This window comes from Hemiscyllium ocellatum, unplaced genomic scaffold (assembly GCF_020745735.1).
Source record: "Hemiscyllium ocellatum isolate sHemOce1 unplaced genomic scaffold, sHemOce1.pat.X.cur. scaffold_543_pat_ctg1, whole genome shotgun sequence".
Taxonomy (NCBI): Eukaryota; Metazoa; Chordata; class Chondrichthyes; order Orectolobiformes; family Hemiscylliidae; genus Hemiscyllium; species Hemiscyllium ocellatum.
Genome location: NW_026869108.1, coordinates 120,013 through 138,880, shown reverse-complemented (window position 1 = coordinate 138,880; position 18,868 = coordinate 120,013). Strand labels below are relative to the sequence as shown.

General features: G+C 54.6%; 1 protein-coding gene across 1 annotated transcript in view; it reads right to left on the bottom strand.

Annotated features, from left to right (window-relative positions):
- LOC132813929 (neural cell adhesion molecule L1-like) overlaps nucleotides 1-18,536 on the bottom strand; it is a 182,669-nt gene extending 164,133 nt beyond the window's left edge. Inside the window, exon 1 of the mRNA XM_060823312.1 lies at nucleotides 18,488-18,536. The gene's annotated coding sequence lies outside the window, so the exon portion shown is untranslated. The remainder of the gene's footprint in view (nucleotides 1-18,487) is intronic.
- Between the last annotated feature and the right edge of the window lie 332 nt (nucleotides 18,537-18,868).

Genomic DNA, 18,868 nt, shown 5'->3' with positions numbered 1-18,868 from the left:
AAAAAAAAGTCCCAGATTATCCAGTCTCTCCCCATAACTCAAACCCTCCATTTCCAACAAACTTTTCTGAACCTCCTCTGGGTTAATGATGTCCTTGCTTTAACAGGGAGACCAGAACTGGACACAGTATTCCAGAAGGGGCCTCATAACATCCTGGAGGAGAAAATGAGGTCTGCAGATGCTGGAGATCAGAGCTGAAAATGTGTTGCTGAAAAAGCGCAGCAGGTCAGGCAGCATCCAAGGAGCAGGAGAATTGACGTTTCAGGAAGAAGAAGAAGGGCTTATGCCCAAAACGTCGAATCTCCTGTTCCCTGGATGCTGCCTGACCTGCTGCGCTTTTTCAGCAACGCATTTTCAGCTCATCAACATTCTGCACAACCTCAACGTGACATCCCCCAACTCCTACACTCAAAGCTCTGAGCGATAAAGGCAAGTGTGCTAAACGACTTCTTAACCAACCGTGTCATCGATGCTAGTGAGGGACTGCAGACGCTGGAGATCAGAGTCTAGATTAGAGGGGTGCTGGAAAAGCACAGCAGGTCAGGCAGCATCCGAGGAGCAGGAGAGTCGACGTTTCGGGCATGAGCCACTGTTATAGGTGACTACGAAGAACTGTACACTTGAACCCCTAGATCTCTCTGTTCTACAGCGCTGACCTACTTTTAAACGGTGTAAGCCATTCCCCTGGTTTGTTTTAGCTCGAATTCATCCAAATTAAACTCCATCTGCCACTCCTCAGCCAATCAAATCCTGTGCTGCTCCAACGTGACCTTCCTGCTTTTAGAACACAGAACATTCCAGCACAGTACAGGCCCCTCGGCCCCCACCCATGTTGGGCCGACCTGCAAAACCGATCTGAAGAGGAGGACGGGACACAGTATTCCAGAAGCGGCCTTATCAACATCCTGCCCAACCTCAACGTGACATCCCCAGCTCCTACACTCAAAGCTCTGAGCGATGAAGGCAACTGTGCTTAATGGAGCTACATTATTCCATTCGCATCCACGTTTACCCGAGGACCATTCAAACAGCCGTAAAGTTGGCGGGTCTGCTGCCGTCCCACCCCACCACTCTCTGAGTACAGAAACTACCTCAGACCTCTGTCCCGCATCGATCACAATAATCTGATCAAGGCAAACATCCCCGCACGACCATCTTAAGCACCCTGTTAACCTGTTCAGGGATTTGTGGAAGTCTACCTCAAGGTACCGGCGTTCCTCGGAGAACCCTGGCGCCCTCCGGTCTTGTTCCCCCTTCCGAAGTGGGTCACCTCGCACTTACCAGGATTAAATCCCGGAGTCTCACTTGCTCGCGCACTGGATGGGTCAAACGCACAGTACACCGGTGGTAGGATCGGACGGCACGGATTCAAACGTTGGCTGGCTTTCTGGAGAAAAGCCGACAGCTTGCTCAGGACACCCCCACCCCCCTGCGAATTCTCTCTCCCCTTCGGAGCTGTTAATCCCACCCGCTTCTGGAAGGGACGGCCGAGTCTGCTTCCACCTCCCGTCCGACGGCGCGCTCCGTAAGACGCAGGAGCAGCAGTCAGGCCATTCAGCCCATCCGGTCTGCCCTGCCATTCAGTCACGGCTGAGACGTTTCTCAACCCCATTCTCCCGCTTTCGCCTCGTATCCCTTGACGATCAAGAGCCCATCTAAATAGACTCAATGCCCTGGCCCCCTCAGCCTTCTGTGGCAGTGAGTCCCGTCGATTCCCCACTCTCCGGCTGAAGACGTTCCTCCTTATCTCCGCTCTCAAAAAAAGAGAGTCTTCCCTTTACTCTAAAGCTGTGCCCTCAGCCCCGAGTCTCTCCTGCCAATGGGAACACCCACTCTGTCCGTTCAGTTTTCTGTATGTTTCCATGAGGTTCCCATCCCCCTCCCCACCGACCTTCTAAACCCCACCGAGTACAGACCCAGAGTCCTCAAACACTCCTCATATTTTAAGCTGTTCATTCCTGGGAGCATTGTCGTGCCCCTCTTCTGAACACGGGTCCAGGGTCAGTACTTCCTTCTGGATGATATGGGTCCCAAAACTGTGCACAACACTCCAAATGGGGTCTGACCAGAGCCTCAGAACAATGTCCCTGCTTCTATATTGGGAGTCCTCCCATAATAAATGCCATCACTGCTTTTGCCTTCCTGACTCAACCTGCAAGGTTACCTCGAGAGAATCCTGGACTAGAACTCCCAAGTCCCTTCGTACTTCAGACCTCGGAACTTTCTCCCCACTTAGAAAACAGTCCACGCTATTGTTCCAACCAAAGTGCGTGACCTGACACTTTTGAGTTGGTAACGAGAACAGACCGCCAATTTTTCACGGCACGTGCTCGTACCCAACACTCAGTCCGGTCAACAAGTGGAGCCAGTCCTTCACTGCACTGGGAGCTGGCCTCACAGCCCATCCAGAGGTAAGCAGCAGCTAACCCTGACACTGAGGACCCACGCTGCAGGCCTTACCCATCACACATTCAGCAAGAGAGAGCGAGAGCACAAGAGAGAGCGAGACAGAGAGGGCGCGAGCGAGAGACAGAGTGGGCGCGAGCAAGAGCAAGAACAAGGGCCAGAGAAAGCGAGAGTGAGAGCGAGTGCACAAGCGAGTGCGAGAGAGAGAGAAGAGAGGGCGCGAGCGAGTGACAGAGAGAGCGAGAATTAGGGCCAGAGAAAGCCAGAGTGAGAGTGAGTGCACACGCGAGCGCGAGCGAGAGAGAGAGCACGAGAGAGAGAGAGCGTGAGCGCGAGAGAGAGAGCGCGAGAGAGAAAGCGCGAGAGAGAGAGCGCGAGAGAGAGAGCGCGAGAGAGAGAGCGCGAGAGAGAGAGCGCGAGAGAGAGAGCGCGAGAGAGAGAGCGAGCGAGAGCATGAGCGCAAGAGCAAGGGCGAGAGAAAGAAAGAGAGAGATATGAGTCAGGCGCATATATATATATATATATATACACACACACACACACGCACGCACAGACACCCCCCCCCAGCCTCAGCCCTCACCTGGAAACCACGTGGTTCAAGCGAGTTCTGACCCTGGGCCAATCTCACCGATCATGCCTACTTTCGGAGGGTTGGCCTGGTCATACACAGCAAGCCGACACTCTGCTCCACAAGGTGCTGAAACCAGCCTTGCTCGATTGAACTAAACATAGAACGGGTGTCACCTGCAGTTCTGTTCTATAATTGGAACAGGATCATTTTACCCAGACCTGCCGCAGGCTGCTGGACTCAGCCATCCCAGCAGTGTTTACATAAAGCTCTCTCCCTCCCTCCTCTGTCTGTGTGCTGGTGTACTCCCTCTCTCTCCCTACACCCCATCCACCAGCCCACCATCTCCCTTTCTCTAGCCTGTCTCCTCTTTCTGACACTGTTCCGTTTCTTTGTCTGCTTTCTATTCTCTCCCCCCCCCCCCCCCACTCCGTTTCCCCTTCCTCTCTATCTCCCCCAATCTCACCTCGCTGTCTGATTGTCCCCTCTGTCTCTGCCTCTGACACGAAGATGGGTGGAGTAGCAGAAAGCGTAAGGGACTGTCAGAGAATACAGGAGGGTATAGATAGACTGGAGAGTTGGGCAGAGAGGTGGCAGATGGAGTTCAATCCAGACAAATGTGAGGTGATGCATTTAGGGAAGCCTAATTCCAGAGCAAATTATACAATGGACGGGAGAGCCTTGGGAAAAGTTGATGGGCAGAGAGGTCTGGGAGTGCAGGCCCATTGTACCCTGAAGTTGGCTGTACAGGTGGATAGAGTGGTCAATAAGGCATATAGTATGCTTGCCTTCATTGGACGAGTATAAGAGCTGGCAGGTCACGTTAATGTTGTACACGATGTTGGTTCAGCCGCATTTACAATACTGAGTACAGTTCTGGTCACCACATTCCCAAAAGGATGTGGACGCTTTGGAGAGGGTACAGAGGAGGTTTATGAGGATGTTGCCTGGTATGGAAGGTGCTAGCTATGAAGGGAGGTTGAGGAGGTTAGGTTTATTTTCATTAGAAACATGGAGATCGAGGGGGGGGACCTGATTGAGGTTTACAAAATCATGAAGGGTATAGACAGGGTGGATAGAGACCAGCTTTTCCCCCCAGGGTGAAGGATTCAATAATGAGAGGTCACGCTTTCAAGGTGAGAGGTGGGAAGTTTAAGGGGGTTACACGCAGCAAGTACTTCACACACAGAGGGTGGGGGGTGTTTGGAACGTGTTGCCAGCAGAGGTGGTAGAGGCAGGCAAGGTAGATTCATTTAAGATGCGTGTGGTCAGATGCTTGGGTAGGTGGGGAGCAGAGGGATACAGATGCTTAGGAATTGGGCGACAGGTTTAGACAATACATGTGGATCGGCTCAGGCTTGGGAGGGCCGAAGGGCCTGTTCCTGGGCTGTACATTTTCTGTTATTTGTTCTGGGTCTCCCCTCTGGCGGTCTCTCTGACCCTCCCGCCCTCTATCTCCGTGCAGCAGTAAAACCCCACAGCTCCACTAAAAGGAAGGCTGAAACTCCAATCAATGTCGTTGCAGCGCTAGTTATGAACCCACAGCCCAGTGCATTGGAACAAGTCCCTCCGCACTGATTAACCCTCCAACATACGGCACTACGACAAAGTTCAAACTCCCCCGAAATACAAAACAACACAGCAGGAGGGGAGCAGGTGGTGGGAGAAGGGGGAAGTTTGGGACCAAGACTTTGGGAGATTGACTGAGGTCCATAACAGGGGGTGACACACAAAGTGGGCATCGCCCTCACCGGGAATAATCTAGAATGAGAAGTCATGGCCTTAAGGCAAAAGCATTCAAGTGGAACGATAAGCAAACAGGCCATTTGGCCCAGCAAGTTCAGAGCAACCCTCCAAACAGCATCCCACCCAGACGCACCCCCTACCCTGTCCTTAGAGCACTGCATCTACCCTGGCTAGTCCACCTGGCCTGCACATCCCTGGACACTCTGGGACAATTGATTAGGTACCTCAACGCGTCAGGGACCCAGGTTCGATTCCACCCTCGGGCGACTGTGTGCGTGTGGACTAAGAGAATCCCTACAAGGTGTGGAAACAGGCCATTCGGCCCAACAAGTCCACACCGACCCTCTGAAGAGTAACCCACCCGGACCCATTCCCCTACCCCGTTACTCTACATTTCCCCCGGACTAATGCACCACATCCACACACCTCTGAACAGTATGAGCCAAACAGCATGGCCAATCCACCCTAATCTGCTCATCCCTGCGCACTACTCTAGTTCTGGGCTCCCCCACCCCAGGGGGAAAAGACCTTGTCTATTTACCCTATCCTGTCGCAGGGAGACTAGACCCTTTCTCCTCTCGCCTTAGAAATATGCCCCTTAATTCTGAACTCCTCTACTCAGGGATTGTATAAGCCTCAATGAAGGCCACCCCTTGGGCATGGATAGGGTAAACAGACAAGGTCTCTTCCCCCTGGGGTGGGGGGGTCCAGAACTAGAGGGTTATAAAATCATGAGGGGGGGGGGGTCATGGATAGGGTAAATAGACAAGGTCTCTTCCCCCTGGGGTGGGGGATCCAGAACTAGAGGTTTATAAAATCATGAGGGGGGGGCATGGATAGGGTTAATAGACAAGGTCTTTTCCCCCTGGGGTGGGGGAGCCCAGAACTAGAGGTTTATAAAATCATGAGGGGCATGGATAGGGTAAATAGACAAGGTCTTTACCCCCCTGGGGTGGGGGAGCCCAGAACTAGACATTTATATAATCATGAGGGGGACATGGATAGGGTAAATAGACAAGGTCTTTACCCCCCTGGGGTGGGGGAGCCCAGAACTAGACATTTATATAATCATGAGGGGGACATGGATAGGGTAAATAGACAAGGTCTTTTCCCCCTGGAGTGGGGGAGCCCAGAACTAGAGGGGCTTGGGTGTAAGGTGAGAGGGGGGGAAAGGGACCTGAGGGGCAACTTTTTCCCCCAGAGGGTGGTGCGTGTGTGGACCGAGCTGCCAGAGGAAGTGGTGGGGGCTGGTACAAAGACAATATTTAAAAGGATGGGGGGGACATGGATAGGAGCTAACACAGAAAATTGGGGCTTGGTACATCCCGTCGTTATGGACAGGAAGAGCCCGTTTCCGTGCTGTATGACAGCGGATTGCTCCCTTGGATATCCTGCCGGAGTGTCAGCCTTCATTTCCATGTTTCCATACCTCGGTGTGGTAACAGAACCCTGGACGGTGGTGATTCAGAGACGAGGGTGAACCTGGGTGCAGGTGAGAGTCAGGCAGCTCACGTTTGTCCAGCTTGGTGGTGGGGAAAGGTTGGCACTGTCAGGGTGGTCATTGAGCTGAACGATGACTGGGTGGTGATGAAATGAGAGGTGTTGCTCACTCTCTGTGTGAGACACTCACGTGTTGATAGATTGCGAGGCAGGAGCAGATGGTGCTCACGATATGGTGTTGACTGACTGACTGGTGGATTCCTAGCAACAGACAGCGGTGGTCTCTAAGGTGCAGCAGCACAGCCTCTCGATGCCTGGGCTGCTGGATGTGCTGCAGTCAAACCAAATGATGTCCCTACCTCTCCCCTCCTCTTCCTTCTCTCCATCTCCATCTCTCTCTCTCTCTCTCTCTCTCTCTCTCTCTCCCGCCCCCCTCATGTCTGTCTGTCTCTCTCTCTGCCACTCACTCACTCACCGTGTGTGTCTCTCTCTCACTCTTTCTCTCAATGTCTCGACTCTCTCTCTCTCTCGACCTCCTATTCCAACTCTCTCTCTCTCATTCCCCTCAGTCCTTTAGGATCAGTGAGCCTGTCTCCAGCCAAACCTTCCCTGGACAGAGTCCAAACGGGACTGCACTGTTGAGTGCCCGCAGTGATATAGATTTTCTGTGTCTCTGTCTCTGTCTCTCTGATCCAGACTGTGATTCCAGGCTGACTGTGGGTACCTTTCCTGTGCCCAGGGATGTACAGGTTAGGGTGGGATTGGCCGTGCTAAATTGTCCCCGTAGTGCCCAGGGATGTGCAGGTTAGGGTGGGATTGGCCGTGCTAAATTGTCCCCGTAGTGCCCAGGGATGTGCAGGTTAGGGTGGGATTGGCCGTGGGAAATGTGAGGTAACAGGGATAGCATTGGGCCTGGGCAGTATGCCCTTCGGAGGGTCGGTGCAGACATGACGGGCCGAACGGCCTTTTTCCGCACCATGGCAATTCTGGGATTAGTGAAGAGGTTTCGCAAAGTGGTAACTCTGTTTGGTTGCGTACTGTCCACCATACAGACACAGACTCACACACAGACTCACACACAGACTCACACACAGACTCACACACAGACTCACACACAGACTCACACACAGACTCACACACAGACTCACACACAGACTCACACACAGCCCTCCACTGCGCACACTCCGAGCAATAACCCTGTCACAATGAAATGGTTTTCAATTTACCACAATCAATAATCAATCACGGACAGGCTCTCCTGTAAAAGGGGCGACGCTGCGGGAGACCCTGAGCGAGGAAACCTGCCCACCTCCCTCCAAGCTGCCAACCACACGCCCCGCGGTTCAAAAAGGCGAGTTAAGACTCACCCAGAGGGGGGCACAAGCTCTGACTGAGACCTGCAATTCAGCCCCTCCCAACGCACCCACCCATCCTCAGGGACACCCCCAGGGTTACGAACCCGACCGGTCAGTCAGAAACCGGGCGTGGTTCACGCACACACAGCATGGGCCTGCCTCTGTGCCACCGCGGGCAAGCAGCAGCGAGGTCGCCAGAATGGCCTCCTCTGGCCAGACACGAAACCTCGCCTTTATTTTCTGAGGTGGAATGTCGACGACAAAGAGACGGAGGGGGGTGGTGAGGGAGAGGGAGATAGAGTCAGGGTCGGAGGCTGATCGGCCGCGATGAGCAGGGCAGTGTGGCGTCCATTTTGTCCTCAGTCAGGCCTTCATGGGAGGATTCTCAGCGCCAACCCTCAGCCCACCTCCTCACCGCTCTCTGTGGCGAAGGCCCTCCCGGGATAACAAGGCAAACTCTGACCACTTCCCTCCCAAACCGATGTACCAGCTCAGCTCACAACAAGTTACAAAAAGGCACAATGGGGGACGCAGCACGGAGACCTCAACCCCCAATGTTACATTGAATATATACCTCACTGAAACCCCAAAGCTGAGACAGAGAGAGACTTTTTTAAATCAGGAAGGGGGAATCGAGGGGTTATATTCCAGGCTGAGGGGTTTAATCAGGAAGGGGAATCGAGGAGTTATATTCCAGGCCGAGGGGTTTAATCAGGAAGGGGGAATCGAGGAATTATATTCCAGGCTGAGGGGTTTAATCAGGAAGGGGGAATCGAGGGGTTATATTCAAGGCTGAGGGGTTTAAGCAGGAAGGGGGAATCGAGGGGTTATATTCCAGGCTGAGGGGTTTAATCAGGAAGGGGGAATCGAGGGGTTATATTCAAGGCCGAGGGGTTTAATCAGGAAGGGGGAATCGAGGGGTTATATTCCAGGCCGAGGGGTTTAATCAGGAAGGGGGAATCGAGGGGTTATATTCCAGGCCGAGGGGTTTAATCAGGAAGGGGGAATCGAGGGGTTATATTCCAGGCCGAGGGGTTTAATCAGGAAGGGGGAATCGAGGGGTTATATTCCAGGCCGAGGAGTTTAATCAGGAAGGGGGAATCGAGGGGTTATATTCCAGGCCGAGGGGTTTAATCAGGAAGGGGGAATCGAGGGGTTATATTCCAGGCCGAGGGGTTTAATCAGGAAGGGGAATCGAAGGGTTATGGGAGAAAAGTTAGGAAAGTGAAGTTGTGGATGATCACATCGGTCTCTAACTCAGTGGTAGGATTGTCTTGATGGGCTGAACAGCCACCTCCCATCCCTTTGTTATATAGGATCCCTGATAGGGCAGAGCTGCTCAATGATTCGATACCTTATGGGTCTAGACTCCCCCGCTAGGGGCAAACTGCATTAACACGGTCAAATTCCCTGAGAATCTCAACAAGGTCACCTCTCATCCTTCCAAACACCAACAAACAGAGGCCCAACCCACTCAACCTCACCCCGCAAGGCGGTCCCTCTATCCCAGGGATCAACGGAGGGAACCATCTCTGGACAACCTCCAATGCAGAGTCTTTCCCTGCTTAGATTAGATTAGATTCCCAACATGTATAGAAACAGGCCCTTCGGCCCAACACGTCCACACCGACCCTCCGAAGACCTACCCAGACCCATTTCCCTCTGATGAATGCACTGAACAATACGGGGACAATTTAGCACGGCCAATCCACCCTAACCTGCACATCCCTGGGCACTACGGAGACAATTTAGCACGGCCAATCCACCCTAACCTGTACATCCCTGGGCACTACGGGGACAATTTAGCACGGCCAACCCACCCTAACCTGCACATCCCTGGGCACTACGGGGACAATTTAGCACGGCCAATCCACCCTAGCCTGTACATCCCTGGGCACTACGGGGACAATTTAGCACGGCCAATCCACCCTAACCTGTACATCCCTGGGCACTACGGGGACAATTTAGCACGGCCAACCCACCCTAACCTGCACATACCTGGGCACTACGGAGACAATTTAGCACGGCCAATCCACCCTAACCTGTACATCCCTGGGCACTACGGGGACAATTTAGCACGGCCAACCCACCCTAACCTGCACATCCCTGGGCACTACGGGGACAATTTAGCACGGCCAATCCACCCTAACCTGCACATCCCTGGGCACTACGGGGACAATTTAGCACGGCCAACCCACCCTAACCTGTGCATCTTTGGACTGTGGGAGGAAACCGGAGCACCCGGAGGAAACCTACGCAGACATGGGGGAGGGGTCTGTGTGGAGTTTGCACACAGTCATCCAAGGATGGGATTGAACCCGGGTCCCTGGCGCTGTGAGGCAGCAGTGCTAACCACTGAGCCACCGTGCTGTGCAGGGACTGGGTGAGCTACCACTTACCCCTGGACCCCACTTGGACAGAACCACTCCAAACTGAATTAAGGAACAGCATGGGGGGCTAACACAATTCAACCCGGCCTTGATCCTTTGTCCCGTAGTGCCCAGGGATGTGCAGGTTAGGGTGGATTGGCCGTGCTAAATTGTCCCCGTAGAGTCCAGGGATGTGCAGGTTAGGGTGGGATTAGCCGTGCTAAATTGTCCCCGTAGAGTCCAGGGATGTGCGGGTTAGGGTGGGATTAGCCGTGCTAAATTGTCCCCGTAGTGCCCAGGGATGTACAGGTTAGGGTGGATTGGCCGTGCTAAATTGCGTGCACCTTCCCCACAATTCATGCCTCTTTCAGACAGCCTGACACACTGAGGTGGGGGGGGGTAAACTTTAGCACAATTCAACGCCCCCTGTCTGGGGTACGGGAAGCTGTCTGAGCAAAGATGCAAGTGCTGCTCCCTGTCCTTGCTGCTGCGTTCGGTTAATCAATAGAGGAGATGCTGTCATTTAGCCGAACACACGTGACATCCAGCCCCTGCAGACAAGACAACGGCCATGCCTGCAGTGAGTAAGACCCTGCCGCAGTCACAGAGGTGGGCAAGGAGAGGGGAGGGAGCTTGGAAATAACACAAACACTGAAACAAAATGAGCTAATTTACCGGAGTGGCAAGCTGGAAGGGTGCCAGCGCTCTGTATGGCCTGGTGGGAAACGACTCTCGAAGCAACGTTTCGCAAACAGGGTGGGGTGGAGGGGGTGCAGAGAGTGCACCCCAACTCCTCATCCCCTATCTCGGCAAACAGGCAGGGGAAACCGGGTAGGGAGGTCACCCAGCACGCATTCTGGAGACCTCGGGTGTGACAGTGCGCAGAGCGACACACACACACACACACACACACACACACACACACACACACACCGTCGCACGGAGCGAGTGTTAAGCAGGGTCTTCTTGCCCTGTCAGGAGGGGACAGCCAAATCCGCAGAGAGCACCAGTGGGAGACCAAACGATAACCCAAAGATCCAGAACACACACTTCCATCCTCTCTCGGGATGGCGGTGTTAAACAAATATCAGAACACAACATGGTGGCTCAGCGGTTGGCACTGCTCCCTCATGGCGCCATGGACCCGGGTTCGATCCCACTCTCGGGCGATTGTCTGTGCGGAGTTTGCACATTCTCCCACTGTCTGCATGGGTTTCCTCCCACAGTCCAAAGGTGTGCAAGTAAAGGTGGATTGGCCGTGCTAAATTGTCCCCGTAGTGCCCAGGGATGTACAGGTTAGGTTAGATTGGCCGTGCTAAATTGTCCCCGTAGTGCCCAGGGACGTGCAGGTTAGGGTGGGATTGGCCGTGCTAAATTGTCCCCGTAGTGCCCAGGGATGTGCAGGTTAGGGTGGGATTGGCCGTGCTAAATTGTCCCCGTAGTGCCCAGGGATGTGCAGGTTAGGGTGGATTGGCCGTGCTAAATTGTCCCCGTAGTGCCCAGGGATGTACAGGTTAGGGTGGGATTGGCCGTGCTAAATTGTCCCCGTAGTGCCCAGGGATGTACAGGTTAGGGTGGATTGGCCATGGGTGGATTTCCTGGGAACCTCTGTGAGTCACTGCCATGTGATTTGTAGATGGTACACACCGCTGCTTCTGTGCATCAGTGGAGGAGTGAGCGAGTATTCAAGGTGGGGGTCAGTGTGTCGATCAAGCTGGGGGGAGGGAGGAGCTGCTGTGTCCCTGGACCGTGTCGGGTTTCTCGAGTGTTGTTGGAGCTGCCCCCGTCCAGGGCAGGTGGGGAGTATTTCCATTGCCTGGTCAACGGTGGGAGGGGGTTGTTATGGGGAGAGTAACTCGCTGCAGGATTCCCAGCCTCTGACCTGCTCTTGGAGCCGCTGTATTGATCGGGATCAGTTTCTGATCAATGGCAACTTCAGGATGTGTGATAGTGGGGGAGGGGATTCAGTGACCATTGAACATCGAGGGAGGAAAGTTTGGTTAGACTCTCTCTCATTGGAGACGGCAGCCCACAGGATGTTGATGGTGGAGGGATTCAGTGATGGTGGTAACACCACTGAACTCCGTGTGGTGGTGGGAGGGTGGGAAGGATGGTTAGATTGTCTTGTTGGCCCCAGGATATCGATAGTGGGGGGGATTCAGTAATGTTAACATCATTGAACGTGAGAGAGGGGGGGTTTGAATTCTCTCTTGTTGGAGGTGGTAACCCCCAGGATCTGGGGAGGGAGGGCTCAGTGATGGTAATGCCATTGAACGCCAAGGGGGGGGGTACGATGATTAGATTCTCTCATTGCAGATGGTCTTGGCTTGGCATTTGCGTGGCATGGATATTGTTTATTTCATTGGATGGCAGCATTAATTGGGGACAGAGGGTCCATTCGACCCTTTCCTGACTGTACTGACCCTTTCTTGCAGACAAGCAGATAACACTCCTGCCGTTCACCTGCTCCCCCGTCCTTCTGGCCCCACTGTATTTTGCAACGCGCAGGATCACACAACTGGAGTGTCCTCGGGCAAGCTCTTTAAAACAACACAGCCATAACAACAGTGAAATGTTTTTGCAGAGTCCACTCCCAGTTCCAGCAGCTGAGGAGGCTGGGTCTCAGTGAGGTCTGCTCACTGAGCAGATAGGAAAATAGCCTTGCCTCGAGCAAAAAGCACTTCAGTTTGTTTTCAACTGCTGTTATGATATAACCAGAGCTCGCTCCAAGATTACTCTGAAGTAAGAAACGTTGGAACCCTTTGCCGTGCTGGAGATTTCGATAAGTCAATGCAATCGGACTGAATTTATTTTCGGATTAATAGAACAGATGGGGGAACAGTGTAGAGGGGGTTTTACTCTGTATTTCACCCCATGCTGTCCCTAGCCTGGAAATGTTTGATGGGGACAGGGTAGAGGGAGCTTTACCACCAGAGATATATTTCCCTCCCCACCTCTATTAGTGTTCCGGAGAGACCATGCTACCTGCGACTCCCTTGTCAGGTCCACGCCCACCACCAGCCCACACCCCACTGCTGGCACCTTCCCTGTCATCGCCGGAATTGCAAAACCTGCGCCCACACCTTCCCCACCCTCACCTCCATCCAAGCACCTCAAGCATCCCTTCCACACCTGACAGAACGTTACCGGGTCACCTCCACATCGGGGAGACAGGACACCAACTTGCGGGTCGGTTCAGAGAACATCTCCGGGACACCCGCACCCACCAACCCACCGCCCCGTGGCTGAACACTTCCAACGCCCCTCCCTCCCAACCCCGTCGAGGACATATAGGCCCTGGGCCTCCTCCACCACCAGACGCCTGGAGGAACGACCCCTCCCATTCCACCTCGAGACCCTCCAACCCCAGGGCCTTCACCAGCTTCCTCATTTCCCCTCGCCTCCCCCACCTTATCCCAGCCCCAAGCCTCCATCTCAGCACCGCCCTCTTGACCTGTTCCCATCGATCTGCTCCACCCTCCTCTCTGACCCATCACCTTCATCTACCTATCGCACCCTCAGCTACCTTCCCCCCCAACCCCACATCTCCTCCCATTTATCCCTCAGCACAACCCTCCCTCTCCCTCCCCCAACCCCACATCTCCTCCCATTTATCCCTCAGCACAACCCTCCCTCTCCCTCCCCCAACCCCACATCTCCTCCCATTTATCCCTCAGCACAACCCTCCCTCTCCCCTCCCCAACCCCACATCTCCTCCCATTTATCCCTCAGCACAACCCTCCCTCCCTCAACCCCACATCTCCTCCCATTTATCCCTCAGCACAACCACCCCGTCTCCCACCCCCAACCCCACATCTCCTCCCATTTATCCCTCAGCACAACCCCCCCTCCCCCAACCCCACATCTCCTCCCATTTATCCCTCAGCACAACCCTCCCTCTCCCTCCCCCAACCCCACATCTCCTCCCATTTATCCCTCAGCATAACCCTCCCTCTCCCCTCCCCAACCCCACATCTCCTCCCGTTTATCCCTCAGCACAACCCCTCCTCTCCCTCCCCCAACCCCACATCTCCTCCCGTTTATCCCTCAGCACAACCCCCCCTCCCCCTCCCCAACCCCACATCTCCTCCCATTTATCCCTCAGCACAAACCCCCCTCTCCCCTCCCCAACCCCACATCTCCTCCCATTTATCCCTCAGCACAAACCCCCCTCCCCCAACCCCAACCCCACATCTCCTCCCATTTATCCCTCAGCACAAACCCCCCTCCCCCAACCCCAACCCCACATCTCCTCCCATTTATCCCTCAGCACAACCCTCCCTCTCCCACCCCCAACCCCACATCTCCTCCCGTTTATCCCTCAGCACAACCCTCCCTCTCCCACCCCCAACCCCACATCTCCTCCCGTTTATCCCTCAGCACAACCCTCCCTCTCCCCTCCCCAACCCCACATCTCCTCCCAGTTATCCCTCAGCACAACCCCTCCCTCTCCTTCCCCAACCCCACATCTCCTCCCGTTTATCCCTCAGCACAACCCTCCCCCTCCCGCCCCCAACCCCACACCTCCTCCCATTTATCCCTCAGCACAACCCTCCCCCTCCCTCCCCCAACCCCACACCTCCTCCCATTTATCCCTCAGCACAACCCTCCCTCTCCCTCCCCCAACCCCACATCTCCTCCCATTTATCCCTCAGCACAACCCTCCCTCTCCCTCCCCCAACCCCACATCTCCTCCCATTTATCCCTCTGCACAACCCCCCCTCCCTCCCCCAACCCCACATCTCCTCCCATTTATCCCTCAGCACAACCCCCCCCCTCCCCTCCCCAACCCCACACCTCCTCCCATTTATCCCTCAGCACAACCCTCCCTCTCCCTCCCCCAACCCCACATCTCCTCCCATTTATCCCTCAGCACAACCCCCCTCTCCCTCCCCCAACCCCACATCTCCTCCCGTTTATCCCTCAGCACAACCCTCCCTCTCCCCCCCCCCAACCCCACATCTCCTCCCATTTATCCCTCAGCACAACCCTCCCTCTCCCCTCCCCAACCCCACATCTCCTCCCATTTATCCCTCAGCACAACCCTCCCTCTCCCTCCCCCAACCCCACATCTCCTCCCATTTATCCCTCAGCACAACCCCCCTCTCCCTCCCCCAACCCCACATCTCCTCCCGTTTATCCCTCAGCACAACCCTCCCTCTCCCCTCCCCAACCCCACATCTCCTCCCATTTATCCCTCAGCACAACCCTCCCTCTCCCTCCCCCAACCCCACATCTCCTCCCATTTATCCCTCAGCACAACCCTCCCCCTCCCTCCCCCAACCCCACACCTCCTCCCATTTATCCCTCAGCACAACCCTCCCTCTCCCTCCCCCAACCCCACATCTCCTCCCATTTATCCCTCCGCACAACCCCCCCTCCCTCCCCCAACCCCACATCTCCTCCCATTTATCCCTCAGCACAACCCCCCCCTCCCCTCCCCAACCCCACACCTCCTCCCATTTATCCCTCAGCACAACCCCCCTCTCCCTCCCCCAACCCCACATCTCCTCCCGTTTATCCCTCAGCACAACCCTCCCTCTCCCCTCCCCAACCCCACATCTCCTCCCATTTATCCCTCAGCACAACCCTCCCTCTCCCTCCCCCAACCCCACATCTCCTCCCATTTATCCCTCAGCACAACCCTCCCTCTCCCCTCCCCAACCCCACACCTCCTCCCATTTATCCCTCAGCACAACCCTCCCTCTCCCCCGCCCACAAGCCTCATTCGGGCTTCTGCCCAATACATCGATTCTCCTGCCCCTCGGAAGCTGTGTGACCTGCTGCACTTTTCCAGCACCACGCTCTCGACTCTTTATCTCACCCCATGCTGTCCCTGTCCTGGGAGTCATGACAGGGGGAGGTGGGAAGGGGAGATGGGTGTGTGTGGAGAGAGAGGGGAAAGAGACAGACAGCGTAGAGGAGCTTTATCCTGTATCTAAATCCATGCTGACCCCAGTTCTGGGGGACGCATAGATGAGGTGAATATCTGATGTGCTTTCCCCGGGGTAGGGTGTAGGTTGAAGGTGGGAGGGGGGAAAGGGACACCAAGGGGTAACGTTTTCCCCCAGAGGGTGGTGCGTGTGTGGAATGATTAGATGGAGATGGACCAAACGTTGGGGAATGGGACTAGATTAGCCACAGAGAGAGAGAGAGAGAGAGAAAGAGACACACACACACACACACACACACACACAGAGACACAGACAGAGAGAGAGAGAGAGAGAGACACAGACAGAGAGAGAGAGAGACACACACACACAGAGGGGGAGAGACACACACACACACACACACACACACACACACACAGAGAGAGAGAAAGAGAGACACAGAGAGAGAGAGAGAGACACCGACACACACACACACACACACACACACACAGACACAGAGAGAGACACACACACAGTGAGAGAGACACAGAGAGTGAGACACACACAGAGACAGAGAGAGAGAGACACAGAGAGAGAGAGAGAGACAGACAGAGAGAGAGAGAGACACACACACACACACACAGAGAGAGAGAGAGAGAGAGAGAGAGAGAGACACACACACAGAGACACAGAGAGAGAGAGAGAGAGACACACACACAGAGACACAGAGAGAGAGAGAGAGACACAGACACAGAGAGAGAGAGACAGAGACACAGACACAGAGAGAGAGACAGAGAGAGAGAGAGAGAGAGAGAGAGAGAGAGACAGACAGACAGAGGAGTGGAAAGGTTACAGGACCCCATCGCCAGGCAGCTGTGGGCATGGCCCCCAATGTCACAGGAGGCTTGACAGTTGTGACTGGAGACCTGCAGAAACCCCAGAGGTTCATGGGAGGTACCAGAGATAGGGAGGGGGTGTAGGGGGCTGGAGGAGGGGACGGAGATAGGGAGGGGGTGTAGGGGCTGGAGGAGGGGACAGAGATAGGGTGGGGGTGTAGGGGCTGGAGGAGGACACGGGGATAGGGAGGAGGTGTAGGAGTTGGAGGAGGGGACGGAGATAGGGAGGGGGTGTAGGGGGCTGGAGGAGGGGACGGAGATAGGGAGGGGGTGTAGGGGCTGGGGGAGGTGACAGAGATAGGGAGGGGGTGTAGGGGGCTGGAGGTGACAGAGATAGGGAGGGGGTGTAGGGGGCTGGAGGAGGGGACAGAGATAGGGAGGGGGTGTAGGGGCTGGAGGAATGACAGAGACGGGGGGGGTGGAGGAGGGGACAGAGACAGGGAGTGGTCCATGCAGAGATTTGAAAACAAGGAAACCAGAGGTGTTGTCGGACTGGGAGCCATTGCTGTTGAGCGAGAGTTGCGAGGGGGGGTAAAACGGAATTTGGGGCAAGTTCTGAAATGGGTCAGCTCAGTCCCCCATGAGCTGATTGATGCTCACAGGGTAGAAGGTGAAGTGGATGTCGTTGCCTGACACCCATCAGCTGTGTTTTGTATTTCATTCTGTCACCCATCGCTCGGACTGTTTCTCAGAACTGACTTAGATCGACTGCAACAAAATGCCTTTTATTTTTGAGACTCAAAAGTCCTGTTGTCTCCCGAGTGGCACCCGTCCTATCACTGAGATGTTAAACAACCAGCCTTAAATCAAAATGCCTTCTTCTGCTTGTTGGTAGCGTATGTTGAAAGGGAGGCCACTGGCTAGAAACCAGCTGTGCTAGGGTCCGGGACACCCACCCAGCCCTCTGCACAAACGTTTAATTCACCCTGTTGCTGCACTGCTCATTCACACCAGCCTCAACGCAATCTCCCCATCGGCTGCAGGAAAAAGAATTCATTCGTGTACCTGGGCCCAGGCCCAGCACAGCATCAACACCACAAACCTTGTGAGAATGAGAATCTCCGTCACTCCCACAAACCACTCTCCATTGACTGGAGCGGCTGAAGGAACCGTTTTAGCGACATGACAATGAGAGAAACAGAGAGAGAGAGAGAGAGAAACAGAGACAGAGAGAGAGAGACACAGAGAGACAGAGAGAGAGAGACAGAGAGAGAGAGAGACAGAGAGAGACAGAGAGAGAGAGAGAGATAAGACAGCAAAAATGAGACACACAGACAGTGGAATGGGAGGGGGGAAAGAGAGAGAGACAGATAGAAAGAGAGAGACGCACACACACAGCAGACAGCAAAAAATTGATGGAGAGTGGGACAGAGAGAAAGAGAAAGAGAGGAGGGTAAGACTGACAGACAGACAGAGACAGAAAGATAGTGGTGAAAACCAGAAAAAGGGAGAGGCAGGGAGACACAGAGAGGGAGAGATACAGAGAGGGAGAGATACAGAGAGGGAGAGATACAGAGAGGGAGAGGGGGAAGAGGGAGAGAGAGAAGGGACAGAAAGAGGGAGCGAGACGGAGGGAGACTGAGACAGAGAAAATAAAGAGGGCGACAGTGCAAGTGAGAGAGACAGAAAGGGAGAGAGAAGGACTGGGAAACAGAACAGTCAGAGAGGGAAAGGGTGAGAAAAAGAGAGGGACACAGAGAGGGACAGTGTGTGTGACGGACAGAGAAAAAGCACAGTCTAACTCGCATGGTTTAACCCATTCCGACCCCAGCGAACACCGCCCTTTATAAAATCAAATTAGAACTGGGCAGATTTACTGCCTGGATTTCTGACTGACCTGCAGCGCAGCCTCATCCACTCAGACAGGAGAGGATAGCTATCCCAGCTGACCGGCCCGTGCAAAGGGTATGGACTGGAATGGGTCTGTGACAACCCACCTCACACAGAGAACGTGCGATGACGAGGGGGGTGGGGGCCCTGTGACTATTAATGTCAGGGCGGGGTGTGAGGAGGGAACAAGTGCCGGAATGAATAGACTTGACTGTGATGCCGCTACAGTCAAATAGCTCACAGAAGTGCCCTCCCTCTACAAAGTCCAACCCCAGCTGAGCTCACTGGGGTAATACATCAGCAGGCAACTCAAACACCAAGGTCTCTGTCTCTCTGTCCCTGTCTCTCCCTATCTGTTATCTATCTCTGTCCATCTCTCTCCCTCCCT